The sequence below is a fragment of the Puma concolor genome, chromosome B1 (assembly GCF_028749965.1).
Source record: "Puma concolor isolate L17-30 chromosome B1, mPumCon1.1.hap2, whole genome shotgun sequence".
NCBI lineage: Eukaryota > Metazoa > Chordata > Mammalia > Carnivora > Felidae > Puma > Puma concolor.
The window spans coordinates 162735672-162760859 of record NC_141670.1 but is presented as its reverse complement, the minus strand read 5'-3'; the positions used below and the strand labels follow the sequence as shown (position 1 = coordinate 162760859).

The 25188-nt window shown below is 37.0% G+C and overlaps 1 protein-coding gene across 1 annotated transcript in view; it reads right to left on the bottom strand.

Annotated features, from left to right (window-relative positions):
• LOC147581987 (uncharacterized) overlaps positions 1-25188 on the bottom strand; it is a 155217-nt gene that overhangs the window by 2221 nt on the left and 127808 nt on the right. The window contains exons 5-7 of the mRNA XM_086702978.1: positions 5561-5601; positions 5264-5329; positions 1272-1389 (exon numbers count right to left, since the gene is read on the bottom strand). The gene's annotated coding sequence lies outside the window, so the exon portion shown is untranslated. The remainder of the gene's footprint in view (positions 1-1271; positions 1390-5263; positions 5330-5560; positions 5602-25188) is intronic.

Here is a 25188-nt window from a genome sequence, read left to right as displayed (position 1 = left end):
ATTTCAAAGAAGTTAGATTCCAGATCTCTGCAGGGGAGGCTGAACAATTCAGTTACAAACTGAATTCCAATCTGTACCTAGAAGTTCATATTTATTTAAACTGAGCTCATACATCAGCATATATCACCACGTGTAGTACATACAGCATCTAAAGCATTCCTACTTTCTCTGTTCAAGACTGAAAGTTTGATTCTGTGTACCATGCTGATTCCTCTCACCCATTATCTCTTGCATTCTTGACTGCAAATGAGCAGCTGAACTTTGTTTTTTTGCCTACAACCTATAGGAATGAAGGCTCAGTTTGATCATGAACCTGCAGATTAACAAGACCTGCTAGCCTGTGATAGAGATGTCTGGAAGAGTTGTCATCAAGGACATTAAGGAAGGGTTGAATGTCAGTTAATGAAAGAGTCAACCACAGAGAGAAATCCGTCAAGCAGTAGGTGGCAATAGCAAAGTCTAGTAATAGGTGAAGAGAGCAAGTTTTAGGAATTGAGAATAGGGGCAAGATCTAGAAGACTTCGGAGTTCTAGGCAAGATAGTCATGCAATCCTTCAAATATTAATTGAGCACCTTCTAGGCTCCATTGTAGAAGCTTGGGATACAGCAGTGACCAAGTCAGTTAGCCTCTGGCTTCATGGAGTTGACAGATTTTCAAGGAGATGCAGATAATAATCAGTAAAACAAAACAATTTCAGATAGTAATAAATGCTATAAAGAAATTAAAACAGGGTAATGCAATAATAGAAAGTGACTGGGAGTTGGGGAAACGACACTTGAGACAGGTTTATCTAGGCTTGCCTCTCTGAGGAGATGAGAAGAAACTGGTCATGGTCATGGTCATGGTCATGGTCATGGTCATGGTCATGGGAAGAACTATGAGAGAAGAGCCCCAGGCAAAGGGATCATCAAGTGCAAAGGTCCTGCGGCAGAAACAAGCCAGGAAAATTAAACGAGCAGAAGTAATTGGCACAGGGTGACTGCAGTGTGGGAAGTTGAGGTCAGAGAAGTAGACAGGGTACAATCCTGATCATTGAAGGCTCTTAGAGGCCATGGCAAGGAGATGAAATTTTTCTCTAAGTAAAATGAAAAGCCTGTGGAGGATTTTGAGTAAAGAAGTAAGGTGATGTGATTTACATTTGAAAAAGATTATTCTGGCTTCCATAGTGAGCAGGCTCTAGGGGACCCTAGTAGATGCAGGGAGACCAGGTGGGAGGACATGCAGAAGTCTACACCAGAGCCATAACAAGGGATGAAGGACTGATACTTACCACAACCTGGATGAGCCTTGAAAACGTTTTGCTACATCAAACAAGCCTGTCACAAAAGGCTACATACTGGATGAGGCAACTCCATAGAGACAGAAAATAGACGAGTGGTTTCCAGGGCCTGGGGAGAGACAGGAGTGATGGCTAATAAGTAAGGAGGTTGTGTTTCAGGGTGATGAAAATGTTCTGGAATTAGACATTTGTGATGGTTGCAAAATCTTGTAAATAATAAAAACCACTGAACTCCTTACTTTAAAAGGATTAATTTTATGGTATGTGAATTATATCTCAATTTTCAAACAAGAAAGAAGTCCAGGTCAGATATGATGACGGTGACCTGTTGGACTACATGGTGGCAGTCTTTACAATTTGGCACAGGGAAATTTTATCTCTTTTTGGCATGAAATATCCCAGTTTTGCTATTTAATTCCTGGATGTTCTTGTCAACTATGAAGTCCTCTTCTCCCGCTTTGTGAAGACACTCACCTAAGCCATGTCGCATCAGTGACTATGCTATAGTCACTAGCTTTACTTTTTTTCAGGTCAGAAAGTACATCATTACACCCAGATGGAGAACCTTGGTCTTTATGGTCACTTTGATAGAATTGTTAACTATGAATATCATCATTTTCTAAAACATAGAAAGTGGATACTATTTGTGAAATAATGATAACCCATTATGTCTACATGCTTTACAGGATGCTCATTCATTCATTCATTCATTCAGTGAGCTCATTCATTCATTCATCCAGTGTCAGCTGTAAGAGTTACAGACTCACAAAATGCTGAGAAGTCTCTGTCCTGTTTTGTCTTTTCTAAGACCACCTGCATCCAGTCATACATCTTTACCTCCTGTTATTTACTGCCTATGCTCATTGGGATGAACTTTTTAGAAATACCATCCCAATTTTAAATTTGAATTGTAGAGAAGAGTTTTGCTTAAAGGTTTCTAAAACCACGAGAGTCAAAGTTCCACTGAGGTTATAGAAGTTGAAAGCCAACCATTCCTGGATCACCTGGCTGGCTCAGTCAGTAAAGCATGCGACTCTTGATCTTGGGGTGGTGAGTTCAAGCCCCATGTTGGGCATTAGAGCTGACTTAAAAATAATTAATTAATTAACTAATTAATTAATTAATTTTAAAAGGTGAAAAGATAAGTTCACTAAAAAAATAAAATAAAAAATTAAGAAAAAAAAAAGCCAACGACTCCAAAGACCCAATTTAGCCTATGGTCTCCGAGTAAGATTCAGGGTAGAAGCCAGTTGTAGTGCTGCAGACTGAGGCTCAAGAGGAGATGGCTACTTGTGGCAGAAAAGTGACCAAATGACTGTGGGTCTTTTGGTTCAGAAGATAGCATCTATTATTTAGTGACAAGGATAACTTTCAGCTCTCTCCACAAACATTTTTGGCATCTGGATCAAATTCCCATTTTATAACCAAGTTTGTCTTCCCTTTGACCACTAATATTTCACAAGTTTTAGAGTAACTCCAATAATCCTAATTATTCCTTTACCCAGCTATCTCTTCAAATTATGTAGATATCAACCTCTCTGCCTCCAGGAAAATCTCTTGACTCAGAAGGACTTTTGGATGAACCATGTTGCTCTGAGGAACCACTCTAGGAAAAACTCTTCTAGAAGACAACAGAAGAACAATGAATATAAGAAATAAAGGACCAGAGACCAAGTATATCTACATTTTTTAAGAATTTCTGTTGTAGGATAATTAACTGCCTTGATAATGACACAGCAGCTCACATAATTTTAAGAAATACAACATCTTTTATAAGAGAAGGAAGCTTTTCTTATTTCTCTAATTACTTGATAAAATTAATTTTGAGCAGTTTCAGGAATGATAAGCAACATTATTAAAAGTCCTTCCCATTAAGGGTATTTTCTAATGCCCACGGTGACTGTGATGTGGACTGATGGCCAATAAAAATTTTGTATGTCCAACATTCTTGCTAATGTTTTGGGGTTTTATTGATCTAAAGTTGTTTTGTTTTGTTTTGCAAAAGGCGCTAAGCTTCATCTCTTCAATCTCTTGAAGTCTGGAGGCACTTGTGGGTGGAAATATTGTCTGTGAATTCTCTCAGCACAGTCCAGGGAAGGTTGACATGCAGACTGAAAGCAGCACAGGTTTATCTTAAAGACTTTAAAGATAAATTCCTTTCAAGAAAAGTAATAAGAGAATTTTTTAAAAGGCAAAAGTCAATAACTTTTTGCACTTACATCAATGCCCACCAGGCTAGATTTTTCACATGATAGATGTTCTGAAGGTAAAGCCATTACAGAAAAGCAGCACTGTTATTGGTAATTTGAAACATGATGATACAAAAATTTCAATCAGTTGAAGGCAGAATCTTTTCTTTGTTCTTTAAGTTGCAATTAAAATATGAATACATACTAATGAAAGATTTATTAGATTTTCTTGGCATATTTATGAATCACATCAGGGCAAAGCTGGCAGAAAAACAAACACTTCCAGACATATGAGGTTTTGTAAAAACAGAACCTAAAATTAAATGATAGCTGTAAAAATAAAAGGGCAGATAAAGTAAATTTTATTATTTCTACATAGCAAATTGTATAACCATTTTTGAATCACTGGATTGGTTTCCAATCTATTTAAAAATGAATCAAACCATTATTGTATTTTCTAAAGATACCTGGCTTTTATGAAAAGATACACAATTTCCTTACATAGGCATGTTCAAATAAAAAATCTTATTGCATTTGGTCAAAGATAATTGAAAGAAATAAAGAGGGAAAAATGGTATAATTTAATCTTTTAAAAATGTTAAAATAATCATAAGAGACCTGGAGTGAGTTTCTGAATATAAAAATAAGTGACCTTTCAGTATCATAAAGGAGTAATCACTACTTGTTTTATCTGTAGTGTCTCTAATAATTTTAGCTCTGATTTTTAAGTGGGCCATGCACATATGAAATGCTGAAAGTTGTATATATATGTATATCATACTGCTCTACATTAAATACTAGTTGATATTATCTTAAGACATTTCTGAAAAGAATAAAATTAGCCAATGTCGCATCTCTGTTCATTTGTAATCAAATCCCCTTTTTCTCAAAAACTAGTCATGGGTCCTTTTTCTATGTTGTCACCCATTAATACGATTTCAGATAGAAGCTATGTTCAATCTTCCTGAGTTTCAACCCTAATTTAAGAATTTTAAAACAGCTTACAGGGACAAAGCAGTAGACAAGATGATATATTTGCTTCTTAGAGAAAACTGAAAAATAAAGGTAAGGCAATCACTACCTTAACTGAGTAGGTTTCCAAGCAGGTCACCCCTGGTATTCTCTGTCATGACATCTATATGTTTAATGTCTGTTGGCTCAGTTGCCAACGGTTGATTTGTGGCAATTGTCACTGGTCAATTAAAACCCACTTGAACTTCTTTTTCTCACCCTTCTATCCCCTTGTACTTTCTTTCTCTTAAAATATATCAAGGACTTGCCTCCAACTCCTGTCCTGTCCTACCACATCATTAATTCTATACTGGGCAAAGCATTGGAGGCAGGTAAGATGCTGCCTTATTGATGATGTCTTCCTTCCCCGATCACTTGATAATAAATAGCACTCTTCTTCCTCTCAGCACTTCCTATCTCCTTGACACAGCTTTACTTTTTCTCCTTAGCACTTACTACCATACTACCACCTGATAGACCATACTAGATAATCTGTTAGCATAGTTGTTGGTTTGATTACAGTTACCTCCCTTTATAAGAAAGAGAGTCCCAAGTCAGGATTTTTAACCTTCTTTATCATTTGAAGAACACTTATTTTATATTCACTTTCATATTGTTCTATTGTCTCTAGTTCTTGGTGTTGTTAAGAGTGCTTGGCACATAGTGGGCACTAAAAATATATATAAATGAATAAAGGAAATAATCTGATTTATAAAACTTTTATTTATAATATTATATAACTTTAAGCATATATTTACTATATAAATGGTGATACACCCTTACCTTATATGGAAATGATAACGAGATCTTGCACTGTATAAAGCATTGTTTAGAATCATCCTGGGTTCTTTTTTTTTTTTTTTTTCAACGTTTATTTATTTTTGGGACAGAGAGAGACAGAGCATGAACGGGGGAGGGTCAGAGAGAGGGAGACACAGAATCGGAAACAGGCTCCAGGCTCTGAGCCATCAGCCCAGAGCCCGACGCGGGGCTCGAACTCACAGACCGCGAGATCGTGACCTGGCTGAAGTCGGACGCTTAACCGACTGCGCCACCCAGGCGCCCCTCATCCTGGGTTCTATTCCCTATTCTGTTCTATTCAGTTTGAGAGACTTCAGAAGCTAGAATTTAAAAAAAAATTCAATAAACATGGTAGAAAATAAAAATAAATGTAGAAATCTTGTTTGGAACCGGAATTACCTAACCAGGGGAGCAAGAATTCTTGGAGGCAGCATGATCTCAGGACTGAGAGCTCGAGCAGTGAAGTGGACAAACTGGCTTTGAGTCACGGCAGCACCACCTGCTGGCTGGAAGACCTGGAATAACAACTGACCTTTGAAAGGTCGAGTTTTTATTATTCGTAAGAGTGTATAATTTTTTTGCCTGCACAACATCCCTTCCTTTGAAAAACCAACCTTTCCCTCTTCTGTGAAAATCTCACACAATTCAAGGGTCAATCCCTGGATTAGCACAGGGTATATGGCAAAGGCTTCCTCTTTTTCTGTGAGTCTGACATATAAAGAGCATGTGAGTTACATGGAGAGAGACTATCTTAGAATGATACCAAGTAGTGATGAGAAATGGAGAGAGAAAAAAAAAGAGAAGAGACTGAATTGTTACACATGCTGGCATTCAGTTGTACCTGAAGCCAGGTCCATCCCTTGGAGTTCAGAATTAGGAAAATCAAAATTTTCCATTTTTATTTTGTTTAAGTTGGGTTTCTAAAAATTTCAGTAGTGACTGGCACAAAATAGGTGCACAACAAAGTTTTACTGTGTTGGTGATGATAAACACATAGAGGAGGAAAAGACGTCTTCAAATAGAAGAGAGGGTTTTGAAAACTTCTAAAGTTTTGTTCCATTTTTTAAAAAATTCACAATGAAGGGTGGCAATGTTGAGAATGGGAAGAACGGACATTTTTTTTAAAAAAAAGGAGAATTCATTTTCTTCCATGAAACTTTCAAGACCTAGACCCACCAATTCTTTGGGAAGGCAGAAGAAGGATGTGGGACAAACTAATACAATGGTCTTTTGCCATCCAGACTTCTCAATAAACGCATGGCTTTAGCACCCATAACTTTTTTTAACTTCTTATTTTGAAATAATTATAGATTAACAACAAGTTTTCACAAAAAAAAAGTATACAAAAGTCCTACGTGTCCTTTGTTTAGTTTCCCCCAAAGGCAGCATCTTGCATAACTATTGTAAAATATTAAATCAGGAAAGTGACATTAGTACAATCCATAGGGCTTATTCAGATATTGCCAGTTTGACATGGACTCATCTAACCACCACCAGAATCGAAACGGAACAATTCCATCACCACAAGCCTCCCTATGCTACCCTTTTATAGCCATACCCAACCCTTAGTCTCATTGTGAACCCTAGCAACCATCTGTTCATCCTCTATATTGTTATTTTAAACATGTTACATAATTGGAATTATATAGTATGTTACTTTGGATAATGGCATCTTTTAAACACAATAATTTCCTTGAGATCCATCCAAGCTGTGTATATATCATTAGTTTGTTCCTTTTATGGTATTCTATTTAACCATTCAACTGTTGAAGGACATCCAGTTTAGGATTATTATGAATAAAGCTGCTATGAACATTTGTGTGCAAGTTTTTGTGTTGACATAACTTTTCACTTCTCTGGAATGCCCAAGAATTGTTAAGCACTTCTTTAATTTTTGTAAGAGATTAACAAACTATTTTCTAAAGTGGCTGTACCATATTACTTTCCCATGAGCAATGAGTGATAGTTTCTCTGTATCTTTTCTAGTATTTAGTGTTATCAATATCTTTTATTTTAGCTTTTATTTCTAATGGGTGTATAGCGATATCTTCTTGTGGTTTTAACGTACACCTCCCTAATAGCTATTGATGTTGGGCATCTTTTCATTTGTCTATTTGCCATTTGTATATCTTCTTCAATGAAATGTGTGTTCATGTCTTTTGTCCATTTTTCCAGTTAAATTTTTTTTTTTACCGTTGGGTTTTAAAAGTTCTTTATATATTCTAGATACAGGGTCTTATGTTGAATATGTAATTCACAAATATTTCCTTTCAGTCTGTAGCTTGGCTTTCCATCCTCTTCACAAGACCTTTCATGGAGGAAAAGTTTTAATTTCTAAAAAAATTTTTTATTTTAAGTAAACTCCATGCCACACATGGGTCTTGAACTCACAGCCCCAAAGTCAAGAGTTGCATGCTCTACTGGTGCCAGCCAGGCACCCCACAGAATTTTAATTTTGTTTTAATTTTGATGAGGTCCAACTTATCACATTTTTCCTTTTATGGATCATGCTTTTGGTATCACATCTGAAAGGAAGTTTTCATTTAGCTCTAAATTCTGAATATTTCTCCTATGTTTTTTCCTAAAACTTTTGTAGTTTTATATTTTATATTTGAGTCTGTGATTAATTTTAAGTTAAATTTTACATAAGGTGTAAGGTTTAAGTCAAGGTTTTGTCCAGTTGGATGGATGGATGGATGGATGGATGGATGTCCAATTGCTCCTGCACCATTCTTTGAAAAGGCTCTCATAAACTTTAAGAACATTAAGTTACCTTTGATTGTGTTTTCATCCTTTTGGTATTATTTTCAAAGCTATTTAGAAAGTAGGATAACCACTTTTATTCAAAAGTCACTTTAGGATAATCTGGTTTGTGTTGATTTGATTTTATTGTATTTGTAGCCTCTGAAAGTCATTTTTGTTGACAGATCAATTGCATCTCATTACATTTCAGGAAAAGGAACAGCAGTGTCCTAACCCACCCCACCCACAAGAGCACACTTAGAAATTCTCTGACCTTTTCCAAACCAGGAAAAATTGCTGCTTGTAAAAGTAATACCCAAACCTCAAGGTTCCCATCATTTAACATAGTTTCTTCTTCCTCAGCAAGACCTGGCATTTACATGGGCGTTAATGAGATTGCAGAAAGATCAATGCCTCAAGTGGTACATGGAAACTGTTTTCAAAAAACCCTCCCATGGAGTAAGTCAGCTTGCAACAAGAGTAGATCAAAACATATGCTGGGACATGACTTCATTTTCAAGAAAACATACTCAGTTTACAACCTGAAAATGTCAAAGGAGAGACCTGTACAATCCTTCTGTTAACTGGAAAATTACTGGAAAGTGAGTATGGATCTGTGTGTGGAATAATTCAGTATCTTTCCCCGTGAAACCAACACAAAGATTTTTGCAATCCTCAGGAAAATTTGAGCAGGTTTGCATATACCCTAGAGAAAGAAGTCAATCCCTCAGAAGACAAGTGATAGTACACAAAAGCTCCTGCTCACATGTGTATGCTTTTCCTAATTACGTCTTAGGTATGACCATGATAGAGTAGAATCAGATGGTATGCTTGGGGCTTCAAAATGCAATATGGTTGTATTACTAAGATTTGTAGCTACAAATTTGACCATTTCCTCAGGATTATATGCCTGTGGAATACGAATACGAATACAAACACTAATACTAGATAATGTATTTTACATATATTATTTCACTGAAGAAGAGGCAGTCGCATAACATACACCAAAATGGTGATTGTGGTTGTTTTTACTTTATTTTCTCTCACTTTCATGTATTGTACAATGTGGTTAAATTACTCTTATAATTGGAAATACATGTACATATTATAAGATCATCAAGCTATATGCTGAATACTTTGCATTTTATTATATACGTAAATTATTTCTCAGAAAGGTACTAAAGACAGAGTAAATGAAATGCATGTGCAAAACACACTACCAATAAATCAGTTTTGTTAGGTTTTTTTTGAGGCAAAAAAAAAAAAAAAAAGGCTTGAGAGACATACCAATTAAGGGCAATGTGTGGAATTTGTTTAAATACCAATTTAATGTTTATTTATTTTTGTGAGAGACAGAGACAGAATGTGAGTGGGCTGGGGCAGAGAGAGAGGGAGGCACAGAATCTGAAGCTCAGGCTTCAGGCTCTGAGCTGTCAGAGCCTGACGTGGGGCTCGAACTCACAAGCTGTGAGATCATGACCTGAGCTGAGGTTGGATGCTCAACCAACTGAGCCACCCAGGCACCCCTGTTTAGAAAACAATTTAAACAAATCACTTACATATAAACTTTTTAAATGTTTATTTATTTATTTATTTATTTACTTATTGAGAGAGAGAGAGAGACAGAGACAGAGACAGAGAGCAGAGGGGTGGGGGCAGAGAGAGAAGGAGACACAGAATCTGAAGGAGGCTCCAGGCTCTGAGCTGTCAGCACAGAGCCTGATGCGGGGCTTGAACTCACAGACTACGAGATCATGACCTGAGACAAAGTCAGACGCTCGACCGACTGAACCACCCAGGCACCCCCAAATCACTTACATATAAATAAACAATTAGGGGGCTCAGAACTGAATATTTGGTAGTATTAAGGAATTATTATTATATTTTTAGTGAATATATAATTTACTTACAACAAAACACATAGATCTCAAGTGTTCAGTATGTCAAATTTTAACAATTGTATCTCCTTTAACAATTTGGATATCTACCACCCAAAACAACATGTAGATGATGTAGATGTAGATGTAGATGTAGATGTAGATGTAGATGTAGATGTAGATGTAGGACATTCTCATCACCCCATAAAGTTTCCTCCTATTCCTTTGCAGACAATAATCCCCCACTCTTACCTTGGGGCAACCAATTTCTCACTTCTGGCACCATTGATTAATTTTGCCTATTCTTAGACTTCGTGTGAAAAGAACGTACATGAAAATACTCTTTTGTATACGACTTCTTTTACGTATCATTACATTCACCCACTCTGAGTATACAGTTGAATGACTTTTAGTAAATTTTCCTAGATGTGCAATTACATAATCTAGTTTTAGTATATTTTCATCAGCTGAATAAGATCCTTCATGCTCATTTTCATATAATTCCCATACCCACACCTGATACAGGCAACTACTGATCTATTTTCCATCCTACACATCTGCCTTTTCTCGAAAATCCAAAAAATATAAATTGAATCATACACTATGTGGTCCTTTGGGTCTGGCTTCTTTCACTTAGCACAATATTTTTGAGTTTCATTAATATAATAGCATAGATCTGTACCTCATTCCCTTTTTGGCTAGATAATATTCCATTGTGTGGACATACCTTATTTTGTTTATCCATTCATTTCTTCAATCCATTCATTTGTTGATGAGTATTTGGGGTTGTTTCTATTTTTTGACTAGCAGGAAAAATGCCGCTATGAACACTTACACTTGAGACTTTGTTTTCACTTATGTTTTCATTTATCTTGAGTAGATAAGTAGAAGATGAATTACTGCATCATATGATATATTTATGTTTCACTTTTTAAGAAACAGTCAAACTGGGGCACCTGGGTGGCTAAGTTGGTTAAGTGCCCAATTGGATTTTGGCTCAGGTCATGATCTCATGGTTTGTGAGGGGATTCTCTCTCTCCTCTCTCTCTGCCCCTCTCCCCAACTCTACTCTCCCCCTCTCTCTCAAAATAAATTAAACATTAAAAAAAAGTCAAACTATTTTCCAAAGTGGTACATAATTTTACATTCCCAAGAGCAGTGTATGAGGATTTTAGTTTTTTCATATCCTTGCCAACATTTGTTATTGTCTTTTTGATTACAGCTATTCTAATGGGCATATATCAAAACGTTGTTGAACTCCAACAATATTGTTGCATATATTAGTATTTCATTCCTATTTGTTTCTCAGTAGCATTATATTGTATGAATATTCTACTTTCTAAAAAAATTATTCTTCTGTTTATGGATAGTTGAATGGTTTCGAGTTTGAGACCTTATGAATTTGCACAAGTTTTTTTGTGCATATATGTTTTTGTTTCCTTGGGGGTAAATTCCTGGGAATGAATTTGCTAGGTTATAGTGTAGATATATATTTAACTTTATAAGAGGGTGCAAAGTCATTATGCTATTTTGTAATCCTAACATCAATGTATGAAAGTTCTAGTTCTCCATACGCTCACCAGCTTTTGGTATCAATCTTTCTTTGTTTTAGCTTCCCTAAAATTATTATTCTTGAAGATGATAATGGCATTGGAGTTATATGTTTTTTAATGTGCTTATATTTTAGAGATATTTAGATATTTTTATAAATGAAATTAAATACTATCTGGAATTTAATTCATAATAATCCAGTTGGTGGGAGGGACAGAATTAAGGTTGAGTTAGATGAAACAAGAGGCCATGAGTTGATGGTTTTGTAGCTGGGAAATGAATATCTGAGTGCTCATTGAACTTTTTCTCTAATCCTGTGTGCTTGAAATATTCATTATAAAATGGAAAAAAAGTTAAGAGTTGAAAAAATGTATGTGTACTTTTTTTTTTAATGAACCAAATATTTAAGCTGTTGAACCAGCCATTGTATTTCATTATGGTACAACTATAATCTCTTTCTTAGGTATTACTTAGCAAATAACTGCCTCACAGCCCTAAAAGATAATAAAGTATCAATGTCTTATACACAATTTCTCCTTAAAAACTATCCTTGATGCGTGTGGTATAAAAACAAGCAAACAAAAACACCATCCTTCTTGTAGTAGAGAATATCATTGTTAAACTCACTAATATAACTCCCTTATTGTCCCATAATTTGATTATCCCAGAGAGAAATAAGTCTTAAGAGTGAGGAAATGTTAGCCATTTAGAGCTTTTTTTTTTTTATTTACTAACTCAGGTAATTCTGATACAAATTAATTCTTTTTTTTAATGTTTTTATTTTATTTTTGAGAGAGAGAGAGAGAGACAGAGTGGGAGTGCAGACGGGGCAGACAGAGAGGGAGACACAGAATCTGAAGCAGGCTCCAGGTTCTGAGCTGCCAGCACAGAGCCTGACTTGGGGCTCAAACTCACGGACAGTGAAATCATGACCTGAGCTGAAGTCGGAGGCTTAACTGACTGAGCCACTCAGGTGCCCCCAGACTAATTCTTAAGAAATTTTGATGGTATCAGTTGTACCATTTAAGAAAAATGGGGAATCTACCAGAGAGAAAATAGAATTCATAAACAACTCAACTTTTCTTTTCCTCTGAGCACTTTGATTATCTCAGGAATATGGAAAACTATGTAAAGACATTGTAATCAAATTTTATTAAATCATTAGCAGTATTTTCAATCTCTTAAGGAGACTAAATAACTTGCTCACATAATAGATGAGTAAATGAGAAAGAAACATTATCTTTGGATACAGACTTCTAAAGTATTGTTTTTGTTATTATTTGTTAGAAGTTAGTTTTTATATTTATTAGTCATACCACAACTGCCAACTATTAGCATTCTCATCTATAATGGTTGCCATTTTTATTTTTATTTTTATTTATTTATTTTTTTTTCAACGTTTATTTATTTTTGGGACAGAGAGAGACAGAGCATGAACGGGGGAGGGGCAGAGAGAGAGGGAGACACAGAATCCGAAACAGGCTCCAGGCTCTGAGCCATCAGCCCAGAGCCCGACGCGGGGCTCGAACTCACGGACCGCGAGATCGCGACCTGGCTGAAGTCGGACGCTTAACCGACTGCGCCACCCAGGCGCCCCAATGGTTGCCATTTTTAAAAACCACAGTAAGGACAGTCCAAAAAGGATATCATCTAGACCTAGTCATACAAGATAACTGATCTTTCTTATTATGTCAGAGGACAGCTCAGAGAAAATAATTCATTCTAAGTATCATCTCTAAGAATTATTAACATTCTCTTGGGACAGAGAAGGGTCCTGTCTCCTCTTAGTATGTTTGACAGCCAGACTTTCATTTCCAGGCACACAGAGTACTCATTTCAAACTTATAAAGATATCAAGTGGATAATGTCTCTTTTCTTCCCAGGGTTTGATTAATTCTGTGACTTTCTACTTCATGAGGATATGATTTCATGAGAGTCATTTTAATTCCCTAAGTCTGAAATAGAATTGAAGTGCTGCTTTTTTCGTTATTAATTGCAAAATCTTAAAATTCACTTGACTCCTTTTTGAATCTTATATACCAAAAATGACATTCTCCGGGCCTCCTAATTATTTAACTTTATCCTGTACAACTCTAGATTCATGAACTGAACTTAAGCTTGGTTGAATTTTAAGTGATTATGGTAAATGTAAATGGCTCTAGACAGTCCCCAAATCCTGTAACTCCTTAAATGAAGGACTCTTAAATATCTCAAAACTACCTGAAATTATGTGCCTGTCATGCATTATATTAAAAATAACAACATCAGTGACATGTCTATTTCTAAGTGCCTTTTTTGTACAAGAAATACAAATAACTTAGACATGAAAATTTTAAGTTCTCATTTAGTTATTTAATTATTTATTCTTTAAGTAAGCTTCAGGCCTGGCATGGAGCCTCACAACCCTGAGATTAAGACCTGAACTGAGATGAGATTAGGAGTTGGACACTCAATCACTGAGGCACTCAGATGCCCCCAAATGTTAAGTTTTTAAAAGTTTGCTTTATGAATGAGTTTTCTGCAGATTTAAGTATTTAACTTTCCCTTGTTTCAGTAGCCATTATCTAAAAATTATTTACTATTTTCCTCAATATCTTGGGAAAATTTTAAGTTCAAATTATTGAATTACTACATTTAATGACTACTCTTTTCAAAACTTTCCATAGATTTTTTTTTCAAGTAGAGACCTTCAAAAACACTGTTTTTTCATGACATCAAAAGTCCTAGCTAAGCTTCATATTTTATTTTTGTATTTGGACTTTTCTCACGGATGTGTCATGCCCAAGGCAAGATTCAGCTGCATATAAAGAATAAAGCATGTCTCCACATAAGTGATTAAGAGATGTTGTGAGACAGTGAAACAAACCAACAATGGTAATTTGTTCCAACTGCTTTTTGAATATTCATTTTTTATAAGCTCTATTTAGACAGTCTCACTACTTGTAAGTGGCAACAGATTAGCTAGTAGATAAGTAACTGGGTTCACTAAAAACATATTAAATTTTGTGAGGGAATTATTTTATCTAGTGAGATTCACAAGTTTTTAGTTTTTATAAGATCTCAAAAATCCATCCTGTGGAATGTCAAGGGTCTGCAGAATTACTATACTTATTTTATAGATGAGAAAAGTGAAGTTCAGGGAAGGTAGGTGACTTTCTCTAATCTGATTCAAACCAGATCTAAGAAGAAAACATTTCCTTTCCACCATATGTGGGGCCTTTCAGCACTGACACTGAGCAAACATTCTGGGCATGGGTGATATTTGCCCTTTTTAATACAAGCTTGAGCTATAAAATGAAAATAATAAGAGTCCACAAACTCATAACTACAATTTTAAAATCCAAAAAGCCTCAAGATAGTTTTCATAACTCATTTGGCAGTGAAACCTGACATAAGCTAAATTAATTTGGTAGCAAAATTTGGCCTGAAATGTAAAGACTACTCATAGCCATTTATTTATATCATTATACCATTTAGTGTGAATTTCCAACATTTTGTGGTGTAAATATTTATTTATTCATTGCAGGATTCTTTCCCAGACCAAATGGCAGTTGTTTTGTAATACATTGTAAATATGTGGTATTACTTTTAAAAACCTAAAAAAGATAAGGTGCTGAGGGAAGATGGCGGCATAGGAGGACACTGGGCTCACCTCATCCTGCTGATCACTTAGATTCCACCCACATCTGCCTAAATAACCCAGAACCGCCAGAAGACTAGCAGAAGGGACTCTCCAGACCCAAGCGTAGACAAGAGGCCCAGGGAAGAGGGTAGGAAGGACAGAGAGGTGGTGTGCCGCTACATGGACTGGCGGGAGGGAGCCGGGGCGGTGGAGGGGCAGCCTGCCCGGCAAGGCAGAGCCCCTGAGTCTGACTTGCAAAGGCAGAGGGGCCAGACGGCATGAGTTCTGACAGCCAGCGGGACTTAACATCTGGAATGTTAAAAGTCAACAGCTCTGCTCGCAGAGTGGGAGGGCTAGAGGACAATGGGAGGGAGAGCTGTTGAGCCCCGGAAGACAGAGCTCAGCTCTGCAGGAAACAAAGGCACTGGCAAGCGCCATCTTCCTCTCCCATCCCACAGTCAAAATCCCAAAGGGAACAAGTTCCTGTCACTGAACTTGCTTGCACCAGGCAAACACCCAACACAGTGCTTCTGTGGATCCATCCTTCCAACGGGTCTGTCTCCCTCCCATGCTGCAGGGCCCCTCCTGCAGGGGCAAAGCGAGGCAAAGAGAGCTAAGCCTGCCCCTCCCACCCCTATGCACCCTGTGGATCCACCTTGGCTAATATGCCAGATCCCATCAAAGCAGCACCACAAGCCTGGCAGTGTGCAAGTAGACCAGACATGGGCCACACCACTCCACAGTGAGTCCTGCCCCTGGGAGAGGGGAAGATAAGGAACACATCAGTCTGACTGTGGCCCCAACGGCGGGCTGGGGACAGGCATCAGGTCTGACTGTGGCCCTGCCCACCAACACAAGTTACTCCAGACAGCACAGGGGAAGTGCCCTGCAGTTCCGCGCCACTCCAGGGACTACCCAAAATGATGAAATGGAAGAACTATCCTCAAAAGAAACTCCAGGAAGTAGTGACAGCTAACAAATTGGTCAAAAACTATTTAAGCAATATAACGGAGCAAGAATTTAGAATAATAGTCATAAAATTAATCACTGGGCTTGAAAAAAGTATAGATGACAGCAGAGAATCTATTGCTACAGAGATCAAGGGACTAAGAAATAGTCAGGAGGGGCTAAAAAATGCTATAAATGAGGTGCAAAATAAAATGGAGGCGACCACAGGTTGGATTGAAGAGGCAGGGGAGAGAATAGGTGAATTAGAAGATAAAATTATGGAAAAAGAGGAAGCTGAGAAAGAGATAAAAAAAATCCAGGAGTATGAGGGGAGAATTAGAGAACTAAGTGATGTGATGAAACACAATAATGTCTGTATAATAGGAATTCCAGAAGAGGAAGAGAGAGAGAAAGGGGCTGAAGGTGTACTTGAACAAATCATAGCTGAGAACTTCCCTGATCTGGGGAAGGAAAAAGGCATTGAAATCCAAGAGGCACAAAGAACTCCCTTCAGACGTACCTCGAATCGATTTTCTTCAGACATATAGTGACACTGGCAAAATACAAGGATAAACAGAAAATTGTGAAAGCAGCTAGGGATAAACATGCTCTAACATACAAAGGGAGACCCATAAGACTAGTTAGTGACAGGCTTATCTACTGAAACTTGGCAGGCCAGAGGAATGACAGGAAATCGTCAATGTGATGAACAGAAAAAATATGCAGCCAAGAATCCTTTATCCAGCAAGTCTGTCATTCAGAATAGAAAGAGAGATAAAGGTCTTCCCAAACAAACAAAAACTGAAGGAATTCATCACCACTAAACCAGCCCTACAAGAGATCCTAAGGGGGATTCTGTGAGTAAAATGTTGCAAGGACCACAAAGTACCAGAGACATCACTACAAGCATGAAACCTACAGACATCACAATGACTCTAAACCCATATCTTTCTATAATAACACTGAATGCAAATGGACTAACCGCTCCAACCAAAAGACATAGGGTACCAGAATGGATAAAAAAACAAGACCCATCTATCTTCTGTCTACAAGAGACTCATTTTAGACCTGAGGACACCTTCAGATTGAAAGTGAGGGGATGGAGAACTATCTATCATATACTGGAAGTCAAAAGAAAGCTGGAGTAGCCATACTTATATCAGACAAACTAGACTTTAAATTAAATGCTGAAGAAGGGCATTATATAATAATTACAGGGTCTATCCATCAGGAAGAGCTAACAATTATAAATGTCTATGCACCAAACATGGAAGCCCCCAAATATATAAAACAATTAATCACAAACATAAGCAACCTTATTGATAAGAATGTGGTAATTACAGGGGACTTTAATACTCCACTTACAACAATGGATAGATCATCTAGACACAGGATCAATAAAGAAACAAGGGCCCTGAATGATACATTGGAACAGATGGAATTGACAGATATATTTAGAACTCTGCATCCCAAAGCAACAGAATATACTTTCTTCTCGAGTGCACATGGAACATTCTCCAAGATAGATCACATACTGGGTCACAAAACAGCCCTTCATAAGTATAAAAGAATTGAGATCATACCATGCACACTTTCAGACCACAATGCTATGAAGCTTGAAATCAACTACAGGAAAAAGTCTGGAAGACCTCCAAAAGCATGGAGGTTAAAGAACACCCTACTAAAGAATGAATAGGTCAACCAGACAATCAGAGAAGAAATTTAAAAATATATGGAAACAAATGAAAATGAAAATACAACAATCCAAATGCTTTGGGATGCAGTGAAGGCAGTCCTGAGAGGAAAATACATTGCAATCCAGGCCTATCTCAAGAAACAAGAAAAATCCCCAATACAAAATCTAACAGCACACCTAACGGAAATAGAAGCAGAACAGCAAAGACACCCCAAACCCAGCAGAAGAAGAGAAATAATAAAGATCAGAGCAGAAATAAACAATATAGAATCTAAAAAAACTGTAGAGCAGATCAATGAAACCAAGAGTTGGTTTTTTAAAAAATAAACAAAATTGATAAACCTCTAGCCAGGCTTCTCAAAAGAAAAGGGAGATGACCCAAATAGATAAAATCATGAATGACAATGGAATTATTACAACCAATCCCTCAGAAATAAAGCAATATCAGGGAATACTATGAAAAATTATATGCCAACAAACTGGACAACCTGGAAGAAATGGACAAATTCCTAAGCACCCACACACTTCCAAAACTCAAACAGGAAGAAATAGAAAACTTGAATAGACCCATAACCAGCAAAGAAATTGAATCAGTTATCAAAAATCTCCCAACAAATAAGAGTCCAGGACCAGATGGCTTCCCAGGGGAATTCTATCAGACATTTAAAACAGAGATAATACCTATCCTTCTCAAGCTATTCCAAAAAATAGAAAGGGAAGGAAAACTTCCAGACTCATTCTATGAAGCCAGCATTACTTTGATTCCTAAACCAGACAGAGACCCAGCAAAAAAAAGAGAACTATAGGCCAATATCCCTGATGAATATGGATGCAAAAATTCTCAATAAGATACCAGCAAATCGAACTCAACAGCATATAAAAAGAATTATTCACCATGATCAAGTTGGATTCATTCCTGGGCTGCAGGGCTGGTTCAACATTCGCAAATCAATCAGCATGATACATCACATTAATAAAATAAAAGATAAGAACCACATGATTCTGTCAATCCATGCAGAAAAAGCATTTGACAAAATTCAGCATCCTTTTTTAATAAAAACCCTCGAGAAAGTCAGGATAGAAGGAACATACTTAAACATCATAAAAGCCATTTATGAAAAGCCCACAGCTAATATCATCCTCAATGGAGAAAAACTGAGAGCTTTCCCCCTGAGATCAGGAACACGACAGGGATGTCCACTCTCACCGCTGTTGTTTAACATAGTGTTGGAAGTGCTAGCATCAACAATCAGACAACAAAAGGAAATCAAAGGCATCAACATTGGCAAAGATGAAGTCAAGCTTTCACTTTTGCAGATGACGTGATATTATACATGGAAAACCCGATAGACTCCACCAAAAGTCTGCTAGAACTGATACATGAATTCAGCAAAGTCACAGGATACAAAATCAATGTATAGAAATCAGTTGCATTCTTATACACTAATAATGAAGCAACAGAAATGCAAATAAAGAAACTGATTCCGTTCACAATTGCACCAAGAAGCATAAAATACCTAGGAAATAAACCTAACCAAAGATGTAAAAGATCTCTATGCTGAAAACTATAGAAAGCTTATGAAGGAAATTGAAGAAGATATAAAGAAATGGAAAAATATTCTGTGCTCATGGATTGGAAGAATAAATATTGTTAAAATGTCAATACTACCCAAAGCTATCAACACATTCAGTGCAATCCCAATCAAAATTGCACCAGCATTCTTCTCGAAGCTAGAACAAGCAATCCTAAAATTCATATGGAACCACAAAAGGCCCCAAATAGCCAAAGTAATTTTGAAGAAGACCAAAGCAGAAGGCATCACAATCCCAGACTTTAGCCTCTACTACAAAGCTGTAATCATCAAGACAGCATGATATTGGCACAAAAACAGACACATAGACCAATGGAATAGAATAGAGACTCCAGAATTGGACCCACAAAAGTATGGCCAAGTAATCTTTGACAAAGCAGGAAATAATATCCAATGGAAAAAAGTCCCTTTAACAAATGGTGCTGGGAGAACTGGACAGCAACATGCAGAAGAATGAAACTAGACCACTTTCTTACACCATTCACAAAAATAAACTAAAAATGGATAAAGAACCTGAATGTGAGACAGGAAACCATCAAAACCCTAGAGGAGAAAGCAGGAAAAAACCTCTCTGACTTCAGTTGCAGCAATTTCTTACTTGACACATCCCCAAAGGCAAGGGAATTAAAAGCAAAAATGAACTACTGGGACTTCTTGAAGATAAAAAGCTTCTGCACTGCAAAGGAAACAATCAACAAAACTAAAAGGCAACCAATGGAATGGGAAAAGATATTTGCAAATGACAATCAGACAAAGGGCTAGTATCCAAAATCTATAAATAGCTCACCAAACTCCACACCCAAAAAACAAATAATGCAGTGAAGAAATGGGCAGAAAACATGAATAGACACTTCTCTAAAGAAGACATCCAGATGGCCAACAGGTACATGAAAAGATGCTCATCAGGGTCCTCATCAGGGAAATACAAATCAAAACCACACTCAGATACCACCTCACGCCAGTCAGAGTGGCTAAAATGAACAAATCAGGACACTATAGATGCTGGTGAGGATGTGGAGAAATGGGAATCCTCTTGTGCTGTTGGTGGGAATGCAAACTGGTGCAGCTGCTCTGGAAAACAGTGTGGAGGTTTCTCAAAAAATTAAAAATAGACCTACCCTATGACCCAGCAATAGCACTACTAGGAATTTACCCAAGGGATACAGGAGTGCTGATGCAGAGGGGTACTTGTACCCCAATATTTATAGCAGCACTTTTAACAATAGCCAAATTATGGAAAGAGCCTAAATGTCCATCAACTGATGAATGGATAAAGAAGTTGTGGTTTATATACACAATGGAATACTATGTGGCAATGAGAAAGAATGAAATATGGCCTTTTGTAGCAACGTGGATGGAACTGGAGAGTGTGATGCTAAGTGAAATAAGTCATTCAGAGAAAGACAGATACCATATGTTTTCACTTTTATGTGGATCCTGAGAAACTTGACAGAAGACCATGGGGTAGGGGAAGGAAAAAAAAAAAGGTTAGAGAGGGAGGGAGCCAAAACATAAGACACTCTTAAAAACTGAGAACAAACTGAGGGTTGATGGGGGGTGGGAGGGAGGGGGTGTGTGTGATGGGTATTGGGGAGGGCACCTGTTGGGATAAGCACTGGGTGTTGTATGGAAACCAATTTGACAATAAATTTCATAATAAAAAAATAAATAAAAATCACACATCCTCAAAAAATAAAAATAAAATAAAAAAATAAATAAAAACCTAAAAAATTCTGAACTGATATACATCTAGTTCCAAGGGTTTTAGACAAGAAATTATAGACCTGAATAATGAATAATAATAAGAATAACAATAATAATAACAATGATAGTAAAGGTTGAGTTCTATAGTTTATCCTATCTTATTTTTTCCTTAAGATTTTATTTTACTTTACTTATTTTATTTTATTTTATTTTATTTTATTTTAACTCTACACCCAACACGGAACTTGAACTCACAACCCTGAGATCAAGAGTCACATGCTCCATTAACTGAGGCAGTCAGGTGCCCCTCACATTGTACTTTTTTATAAAATAATTTTTACAAAATAATTTTATATATATATATATATATATATATATATATATATATATATATATATACTTCCTAACTTCTTTAAATAGGTTTGCCCTCATTATATATCTATTTATAAGGCAGGGAAAATGTGACTGAACTCTTGACTTCATGAAAATTTTTGGATAAATGCATATTAGACATCAAATGAGTTTTAACTTCTTAAATAGGAAATTACTTCAACTAGAAATAGAGAATGCTGTTTTGTATACATGGGTATATGTATGTGTGTGTGTGTGTGTTTCTTTTTTCTGAGCTTTTCTTAAATCTAAGCCTCTCTGGTGATTTTATTTAAATAGGGATGGCATTACATTTTTACTTTGTTCTGTTAATATATTTAGACAACTGTAATAAATTAAGGGTCTTAGTGACCAGTGTTATGAAACTGCTTAGGATTCCAGCAGATACTAAGAAAATGACAGGGTATAATTCTCATGTAAGCATAAAAATGTTTCTTTGTCTCATAAATTACAGATGATCAGTTGTACATATTTAATCAAGAGATTACTTTCTAGAAAATTTTAAATTTAAATCAAGTTTTCAAATATTAGTTGTTTTCTAGCTCAGTAGTTTTCAATCTCCTTTTTCCACCTCAAAACCCATTGAGGATACAGCTTATTCCCTTCAGTAACAGCAAATAACAAAATAAATTATTATTTATACAACCAGCAACCATTCCCATGCCTGGGGCCCAGCAGAGCCAGACAGTGTATCAGTTTGAGTTTTAACAATCATCCAACACATTTAATATATTTCCGTTTACATGTTCTGAATGCTTCCTACAGCTTGCACTTTGCTGGCCTACATTGCAGGCCTAGGGTGAAAGGAATCTAGAATGGACAGAAGAGATAGATAATAAATATCAGCTATAGCCTTGAGACTATGTGCAGCAGTAGTGACTGTAGTTTGTCCCATTAACCTTCCTGAATTGAGTCTTTTGTAGAGATTGTGGCCAGCCACTATCTTGAGGGTCCTGGACTGGACTTAATGCAGGGCAACAAATGGATCTTGTGGTACAAGGGGTGGACTATAATAAACATTTCTTGTGCTCAGCCTTACATGCTTTCAGTCATCTTTCATTCCAGCCATTACCATGGCAACCAGCTTTGCCCAGCTCTGACACCACCCTGCCTAGGCTCTGCCAATTACTTCTTGCTTTCTGCCCTGGAGCCTCTGTGATGCCTCAGGGTGAGACATACCCAGGAGTTTACAATCTAAATGCTCACAATTTAAAAGAGTTAATATCCTTCTGAAAACAGTATTACTGATGGGGAGTGGGGTGGATAAATGCTCCCACCATGCTTTAGGAAGACAGTTCTGAGAGATATTTTATAGCTCCTCGGAATGTCCCAGGAATATCAAGCCACAGGCACCTACAAAGATGATCAGCTTGATAACATGTACTTTATTTCCTTCTTTCTCTTCTGTTTTTTGGATCACTTCCCAAATAAACTCCCTCATGGGGAGATCCAGGATTAGTCTTGTCCATTACATGGTTTATCAATGGCTCCTAAGACTACACTCAGGCTTGATGATTTGCAAGAAAGACTCAACAGAACTCAGAAAAACTGATTATGGGTTACTATAGTGAGACGATCCAGATTCAAATCAGTAAATGAGAATGATGCATGGGACAAAGTCGAGGAGAAATCAGGCACAAGTTTTCAGGTGTTTCTTCCTAATGGAGTTGCATAGGGATGCACTTCATACTCTATACAATGATATGTGACAACACACATGAAATATTGCCAGATATAGAAACTCACTCAAGCCTTGGTATCCAGGATTATTACTGCAAATCAGTCAGGTAGGCAGGAAATGCTCATAGGATGAACCTTAACTACTCAGACTCCAACTCCCCAGAGGTCAAACTGATACAACATGATCCAGGGCCTCAGGCATACAAAAACATGCCTAACAGGCAGGATATTCTAAAGGCTCAGAAATTGTCACCCAGGAGCTAGCCCAGGGCCAGTCCTATAAAGATAGGCTTTCTTTGGAATGTACAGGGTTTGAGCAACCCAACCTGCTGACTTAATCCTTTAATGCACACATATAGTCTTTATTTCCTATCTAGAGGATAAGGTCCTGAAAGAAAAGAAGTATATATATATATATATATATATATACATATATATATATATATATATATATATATATATATATATATACACACAGTTCCCCCAAGTGAATACATACTTTGTTGTCCCTTTGCCAGAGTCAAAACAAATGAGCATTCCTGAATACCTGAACCTAGTTTTCTCCCAAGAACATGTTTTAAAAACACTCTGGGGTTGTGGTATTAAGACAGTTTGACATCCATGTCGACTGCATGCAGTTATTATTCACTGAGAAAAGCTCAAGGGTTCCCACTCTTGTTGACTCTCTGCTTCAAATCTGGATCAGGGTCAAGGGCAAGAATATTTTATTAGATTACAGTACCAAGGGAGAATTTCACTGTTAATGCAGAAGGGTAAAAAGTCCAACCTTTCCCAGAATCATCTCTTTTTGACTCTTCCTTCCATCCATGAACCCCAAACCAATTAAGTCAGAACATCTGGAGGTGGACACCAAGATCCCAGGTGATAAGAATCCTTTTGGCTTTACTTAGATGTAACCTGTTACAGCCTAGGCCTCACTCAAAGTGTGGTCCATGGATCAGCAACATTGACTTCACCTGGGAGCTTGTTAGAAATGCAGAATCTCAGGCCATACCCAGCTATCTCAGCCCCTACTCAGAACCCACATTTTAACAAGATATTTAGGTGACTTATTTGCATATTTTCAGAAGCTGTGACCTAGGCAATAGGATTCCTCCTAGTACTCTAGGGCTCCATATGAAGGTTAGAGACCAAATCTCCAGTTGGTAAGTATTCCTTGGCCTGGCATATTTCTTTCTTGTAGATGATTTGGTGAAGGATGGAATCAGGTTCCTGCCATTTTCATTTCACTCAGTATATCATCTTTACTTAAGTTATTTGCAGGGGGTAAAGAGAGGAATGGAGAGGTGCCAGAATTGATTCTATCAATGACATCAATTTACATAATAAGATATATTAATAGTGGCTTCTCATGATACTCAAAAAACTTATTTTCTTACAAAGTAAGAAATAAGGTTTCAGGGAATTGGCTAAAAAATCTTCTGTGGCTTTTAATGAATGGAAGTTAGGGGGAATAAAAGGTCAGTAATTAAAATCCCGTGGTCATGACACTTGGGCACTAAACTATTAAATGGTGGTCTCAGTTACAGAAAAATCTGCCCATCTCAGGTTCTCTGAGCTGACCAGCCTCTGGGCCATTCCACCCGCAACAGCCTTAAAGTAGGACTTGAGGTTTTAAGATAATGGCTTACAAAACTCAGACTTTGATAATGCTGCTAATGAATCTTAGCACACTTACTATGTGCTAAGCATTGTTCTAAGAGTTTTAAAAGTATCAATTCATTTAATCCTCACAATTGTTTGAGATACTATTATTATTCCTTTTATACAGGTAGGAAGACTGAGATACAGAGAGATTATACAAATGGTAAAGGCAGGATTCAACCCAAGGTTGTCTGATATCTTCTACACAAGACAGTAAACTTCATTGCATAGAGAATCAATATGGCAAAGGAAAAGAGACCATCTGACTCTCTCTTTTGCCCATCTGGGGAGCATTTGTAAGTTCTACAATTAGATGGGAGAAAAATATTCCTTTAGTATATATTTTACCTCCCGATGCAATGCCTTTAGAACTTTAATGTGCATACAAATGAGTCAGAGATCTTGTTAAAATGCAGATTTGGACTTGAAGATCTAGAGTA